This window comes from Brassica napus, unplaced genomic scaffold, assembly GCF_020379485.1.
Source record: "Brassica napus cultivar Da-Ae unplaced genomic scaffold, Da-Ae ScsIHWf_1381;HRSCAF=1960, whole genome shotgun sequence".
In the NCBI taxonomy this organism is placed as follows: Eukaryota; Viridiplantae; Streptophyta; class Magnoliopsida; order Brassicales; family Brassicaceae; genus Brassica; species Brassica napus.
Genome location: NW_026014798.1, coordinates 160,001 through 167,500, shown reverse-complemented (window position 1 = coordinate 167,500; position 7,500 = coordinate 160,001).

Below are 7,500 nucleotides of genomic sequence, written 5' to 3'. Positions count from 1 at the left end.
GGGAGAGTGATGAGGAAGTGGAATCCTCGAACGCTAACCGTGATGGTGACCAGCATGAGAGAGTGGCCGATGGAACGGCTAATGTGATGTGGTCATCAGATCATCAACTGAACCGGAGGTCAACCCAAAGCCCTACTCAACCAGCCAAGGCGCAAACCAGGACATACGTGCACGAAAAATACCATATCTTTCAAACCAGGAGGGTTTAAATTACGAGGCTAATTTTTATGGATTCTACACTCAAGAAGAAGTCCAGGCCAATTGAAATTGGGCCAAAATATTCAAGGAGCAAGAAGTTATGAATTTTACAACTCAGAGGTTTCTCAGCCTATCCATCTGCGAGTATCCGACTTTAGAAGGAGATTTAAGCTCAAGTAAGGAGCTGCCTGAAGCAAAGCCCGTCATCAAATTCAAGAGAATTCTTTCAGCTTTCCAGAAAGCCAAAGATCAGGAGAAATGGACACGTAAATCAGAAGATATGTTCAATTTTCCAGAACCGGTCAAACCAGTGCTACACTCGCCTCAATTGGAAGCTAACCGGTTCAATCAGCTTCAAACCAGAAATTGGCGACCAGGAGATCATTTCAACCAATCAGGAGGTATTCCAGAAGTTCTTAGCTGCACCAGAACCCAGGAGATCAGTCGGTTCAATGGAGAATCACTTAAATCAAACCGGAGCTATTTATGGAAAGATTGGACAATCTTTCGGTTTGATCCATTCCAAGCAATTGAATGTCTGACCAGGAGAACCAGAAGCTTTGGGGTTGGAGGCGGTTAACCAGAGCCGACCTGCTTACTCGAATCCGGTTGGCTCAAGGTCAGGACGAGAACCTGAATAAGGTTGCTCAGAATGATAGGACGGAGTACCAGATCGCAAGGGATGGTACCATCCTAGTAAACGGTCGGATCAGTGTTCCTAATGATAGGAGTCTAAAGGAAGAGATTATGAGGGAGGCTCATAAGTCCAGATTCTTGGTTCATCCTGGTGCGACTAAGATGTACCAGAACCTTAAGAAATTCTATCATTGGATCCGTATGAAGGCAGATGTAGTGGAATGGGTGGCCAAGTGTTCCACTTGCCAACTCATCAAAGCAGAACATCAGGTGCCTAGTGGGTATTACAAAGCTTGCCTATTCCGGAATGGAAATGGGATCACATCACAATGGACTTTGTGACCGGGTTCCCTACCACGAGGAATAAGAAGGATGCGGTTTGGGTTGTGGTAGATCGACTAACCAAATCAGCACACTTCCTGGCTATCAAGAAGTCGGATGGGGTAGATCAGATTGTACGTAAGTACATTGATGAGATCGTCCGACTACATGGTGTGCCGGCAAGCATAGTCTCGGATAGGGATTCAAGGTTCACATCTTACTTCTGGAAGGCTTTCCAAAAGGCCTTAGGAACAAGGGTGAACATGAGTACAGCCTATCACCCACAGACGGATAGACAGTCTGAACGTACGATCCAGACATTGGAAGATATGTTGCGAGCATGTGTTCTAGACTGGGGTGATTCCTGGGAGAAACATCTACCTCTGGTAGAATTTGCTTACAACAATAGTTTCCATAGTAGTATTGGCATGTCGCCATACGAAGCTCTGTATGGGCGTCCATGCAGGACACCCTTATGCTGGACCCAAGTTGGGGAACGCAGCATGATTGGTCCGGAGATTGTCGAAGAGACAACCGAAAAGATCAAGTTCTTGAGGGACAAGATGAGACAGGCACAAGATCGCCAAAAGAACTATGCAGATCGAAGAAGGAAAGATCTCGAGTTTCAAGTAGGTGACTTGGTGTATCTCAAAATGATTACCTTCAAAGGACGAGTCCGAATTTCCGGGAGACGGAAGTTAGACCCGAGATACTTGGGGCCGTTCAAGGTCATTGAAAGAGTTGGGATGGTGGCCTACAAGTTGGACTTACCGGCCAAGATGGACGCATTTCATAATGTGTTCCACGTCTCCCAACTTCGGAAATGTTTGACGGACCAAGACATCGCTCTTCCTGCCATTCCAGACGATCTTGGTAAGAACCTAACCTTGGAAACGAGGCCAGTTCGAATCATAGATAGGATGGAAAAAGCAACAAGGAAGAAGACGGTCCAGATGGTCAAGGTCGTCTGGGACTGTAATGGTCAGGATATAATCACTTGGGAGACCGAAGCTAGAATGAAAGCAGAGTACCCAGAGTGGTTGGACCAGTTTGTTTCCGAGGAAGCATTCGATTCGGATTCGAGGACGAATCCATCCCAAGGGGGGGAGACTTGTCACGCCCCCAATCCTGAATAGGATTGTTGGGACGGCCATGGTTCGAGGAAACGTACAAGCCAGTCTTGAGACATCAAGGCAAGCGTTCCATGGTCGAGAAAGAAGGTTAAGGATATAAGGAAACTTAGACTTAACCTTATACGAGCTAAGTGTCAGCTAGGACGAGTAAGACGGTAGCTAGGACGAAGTGGACGAGTAGCTCGGCCAGCTCAAGGAAGCTAGGTTCAGTTCACTCCAGCTCAGTCCCTACTAAGTCAGCTCCACTAGCTGGACTACTAGCTCACTCAGCTGAGGCAGCTGAGTGTCAGCTCATCTCAGCTAGACGGACTGTCCGGGCTTTAGGCCGATGGTCCGGGTCTGGGTCAGTGGCGGGCTGGGAGGTCCGGCCATGAGGCCATGGGCTGTTGGGTCCTTGGGCAAGGCTGTGGGCTGTGTCCAGGAGGCCTGGGGCGTGGGTTGGGCTTGTGGCCGACCCCAAACCCAATCAGAAAGGGCGAAGGGATGCAAGTGGCCGAAAGGGGGCAACTCTTGGCCGATGGTGCCCATTCGCTAGCAAGTCGTGCCTGTTCGTGGGGCAAGACTTACCCCCTCGTTTTCTATAAATATGGGGGCTCTCTGGTCGATTTCATTATCCAATTCCAGAGTAAAATACTCAGAGAAAAACGTAGAGAGAAAGAAAGAGAGAAAGAGAGAGTTCCGGCCAAGAGAAAGGCCGATTGTGGTGGTGTTGTGTTCCGGCGACTCTGATCGTTTGAGAACTAACTCCGGTCAAGAATGGGAGATCAAGACAAGGAGAAGAGCATGGAGAACCCAGATGTGGTTCACAAGGTATGTGATGGGCCGTGGCTCCATCAGACCAAACTGACGGTCCATGCGACCGCACCGCGGCTCTGGTCGGTTCCTAAGTCCCATCCGGCTCTCCTTATCTATTTCAATTCGTTTCTCTTCTCTTCTCTCTGGTTAAACACGAAAGGTTGTGTTGGTTGAGTCCAAGGGACACGTCCCTAGGCTTTGGCCGAACATAACCAGACCGCTAGCCTTGACACGGGTCGGTTAGACGGATGATCCGATCGCACCAAGACTGGGCGGTTAGGACGAACGGTTGGGAATGACCCAAAGGGCACGAGTTGTCAAGAGTCATGAGTGTTCAAAGGTTGTGAGTTGCCAAAGGGTGTCAGGGACCAAAAGGTACGAGTTACCAAAGGTTGCGAACATCAAAAGGTACGAGAACCAGGAGGCACGATTGGCCAAAGGGTGCATGTTCCAAACGGTGTCTTTCGGGACAGGCTAGGACCGATCCTTATGGATCAGCCTATGGCTTGTCTAGTTAAGACAAGGTCACGGTTTGTCTAAGCCAAGGTAGAGTCGCAAGGTCTGACCGGTTGCTAAGCCTTCCGGATTAGGCTTGAGGCTTACTAGGCCGATTGGATCCAGGCCTAAGGCCGGATCAGGTAAGGGAGTCCGTTGGGCCATTGAGCCGGACTCCATTAGCCGGTCGTACCTAGATTCTATCCGGATAGACGGATTGGTCTTTGGGGACGATCCGGATCTGTTCGTGTGTTCTGTTATCTATTCTGGACTATCTATCTGATTCTAAGTCAAGGGGTGGTTGGTTGAATGACTTAGGATACGGTAGGTAGGTTCATACGTTTTATGATTATGTTGTCTGAGGTTTATCTAAGTTCTAGGAACCAAGCCAAGCATTGTAGAATCAATCCGTTCTATTCTCGGTTATGATTAATGCTTATCTGGTTGTGGTTTCAGGAACTAAGGATGGTTCTGGTCAAGCCAAGGAGCCGTGAAGGCTCGATCAGTGAGAGGCTGTGTAACGTGTGGTTAGATGATGCTAGGGATGAACTAGTGATTGTCTATGAGACTGTTAAGAAGTTGTGTATTGAATCTCATGTTTCTAAGTAATACAAAGTTTATACATTGTTATTCCGCTGTGCAATCTGTTCCTTTGTTTATGAACCTCATATTCGAATATGACTTAGTAACTAATAGACTTAAAAATGGATCAAACAAGCAGAGAAATTAATAAGTAAGCCTGCGGACTCCATCAGGTCGAGAGGCCAGGGTTCGGGTCTTACACGCCGCCCGATTGCCGACCCTCAGTAGGAGCTTCGGCTCCCAAAGGCACGTGTCGTTGGCTAAGTCCGTTCGGTGGAAGCGCCGTTCGGACCGCCTTGAATTATAATTACCACCGAGTGGCGGGTAGAATCCTTTGCAGACGACTTAAATACGCGACGGGGTATTGTAAGTGGCAGAGTGGCCTTGCTGCCACGATCCACTGAGATTCAGCCCTTTGTCGCTAAGATTCGACCCTCCCCCTTTCCAATCACATGTTCCTCCCCAAAACGTTAAAAACCAAAAAACCCAAAAAAATTCAAGTATATAAGAAGATCCCGTCAGAGGTTCGAGATTTTTACTTGGTGAAATTCACTCTCAACCTAATATTTCAGATTGGCCGATGAAATGCAGCCCGCATGTGCACAAGTCTCGGCCAAAAGCATCCTGACGGGAGCATTAAAACCCAAAAGAGTTAATTCATCCCATCAGTACGCTTGGCCTCGATCATACCAAGGAAAAATGTTAACACTTGGTTGGATGATGGAAAGTCGAGCCAGCATAAGTACTACTTGGACCAATCAGACTGACTTGGACAGTCCAGTCCATCAAAACTCGAGCTTATGTCCAGATCAGTACACGGATCAGTCCACGGGAAGGGCCAGCATGCTGATATGTGTACTGACATGGTGCATCAGTTGTCCAAAATCAGTACACGGATCAGTCCACGGGAAGGGCCAGCATGCTGATATGTGTACTGACATGGTGCATCAGTTGTCCAAAATCAGTACACGGATCAGTCCACGGGAAGGGCCAGCATGCTGATATGTGTACTGACATGGTGCATCAGTTGTCCAAAATCAGTACACGGACAGTCCACGGGAAGGGCCAGCATGCTGATATGTATGGTCAGCATGCTGATATGAGTTCAGTACACGGATCAGTCCACGGATCAGTACACGGACAGTCCACGGGAAGGGCCAGCATGCTGATATGTGTGGTCAGCATGCTGATATGAGTTCAGTACACGGATCAGTACACGGACAGTCCACGGGAAGGGCCAGCATGCTGATATGTGTGGTCAGCATGCTGATATGAGTTCAGTACACGGATCAGTACACGGATCAGTCCACGGGAAGGGCCAGCATGCTGATATATGTGGTCAGCATGCTGATATGAGTTCAGTACACGGATCAGTAGACGGACAGTCCACGGGAAGGGCCAGCATGCTGATATGTGTGGTCAGCATGCTGATATGAGTTCAGTACACGGATCAGTACACGGATCAGTACACGGATCAGTCCACGGGAAGGGCCAGCATGCTGATATGTGTACTGACATGGTGCATCAGTTGTCCAAAATCAGTACACGGACAGTCCACGGGAAGGGCCAGCATGCTGATATGTGTGGTCAGCATGCTGATATGAGTTCAGCACACGGATCAGTCCACGGATCAGTACACGGACAGTCCACGGGAAGGGCCAGCATGCTGATATGTGTGGTCAGCATGCTGATATGAGTTCAGTACACGGATCAGTACACGGATCAGTACACGAATCAGTCCACGGGAAGGGCCAGCATGCTGATATGTGTGGTCAGCATGCTGATATGAGTTCAGTACACGGATCAGTACACGGACAGTCCACGGGAAGGGCCAGCATGCTGATATGTGTGGTCAGCATGCTGATATGAGTTCAGTACACGGATCAGTCCACGGGAAAGGCCAGCAAGCTGATATGTGTACTGACATGGTGCATCAGTTGTCCAAAATCAGTACACGGACAGTCCACGGGAAGGGCCAGCATGCTGATATGTGTGGTCAGCATGCTGATATGAGTTCAGTACACGGATCAGTCCACGGACAGTCTGTGTGTGCTAACGGACAGGCACGGACGTCCTGCGTGTGCTGACGGACGTCCTGTGTGTACTGAACAGACAGCCCACGTGGGCCAAAATCACCCGAACAGTCCACAGGAAGGGCCAGCATGCTGATATGTGTACTGACGGACGACCACGGACATCCTGTGTGTGCTGACGGACGTCCTGTGTGTACTGACGGACGTCCTGTGTGTGCTGACGGACGTCCTGTGTGTACTGACGGACACACGGACACACACGGACGTCCTGCGTGTGCTGACGGACGCCCTGTGTGTGCTGACGGACGGCCACGGACGTCCTCTGTGTACTGACGGACGTCCTGTGTGTGCTGACGGACGGCCACGGACGTCCTTTGTGTGCTGACGGACGTCCTGTGTGTACTGACGGACGTCCTGCGTGTGCTGACGGACACACGGACAGCCACGGACAGCCACAGACAGCCACGGACGTCCTGCGTGTGCTGACGGACGTCCTGCATGTGCTGACGGACGTCCTGTGTGTGCTGACGGACGTCCTGTGTGCACTGACGGACACACGGACACACACGGACAGCCACGGACGTCCTGCGTGTGCTGACGGACGTCCTGCGTGTGCTGACGGAAGTCCTGTGTGTGCTGACGGACGTCCTGTGTGCACTGACGGACGCACGGACACACACGGACAGCCACGGACGTCCTGCGTGTGCTGACGGACGTCCTGTGTGTGCTGACGGACGTCCTGTGTGCTGACGGACACACGGACACACACGGACAGCCACGGACGTCCTGCGTGTGCTGACGGACGTCCTGTGTGTACTGAACAGACAGCCCACGTGGGCCAAAATCACCCGAACAGTCCACGGAGCGTGCTGATATGTGTACTGATGGACAGCCGGACGTCCTGTGTGTGCTGACGGACGTCCTGTGTGTGCTGACGGACACACACGGACGTCCGTGTGTACTGAACAGACAGCCCACGTGGGCCAAAATCACCCACGGACAGCCAAAATCACCCGAGAAGCCAAAAATGCAAAAATTAATATTTTTGAAGAAAGTTTTCTGAAAGGAAACATCAAAAATATGTCAACAAAGAGTTTAGGATGTCAAGTGTTGATCAAAAGTTGCTGTAGACATCCGGTTAGACCACGAAACTCCGACCTTTGTAGCATGCAAAAGACATGGTTAGAGGCAAAAGAAATTTATGAAAATTTACCAGAAAATAGCTTTAACCATCCTTATGAAGCATGCAAAAAATCAGATTCAAATTCGAAGTATTTTTTTTTTTACATTAAAAATACTCCCCGGAA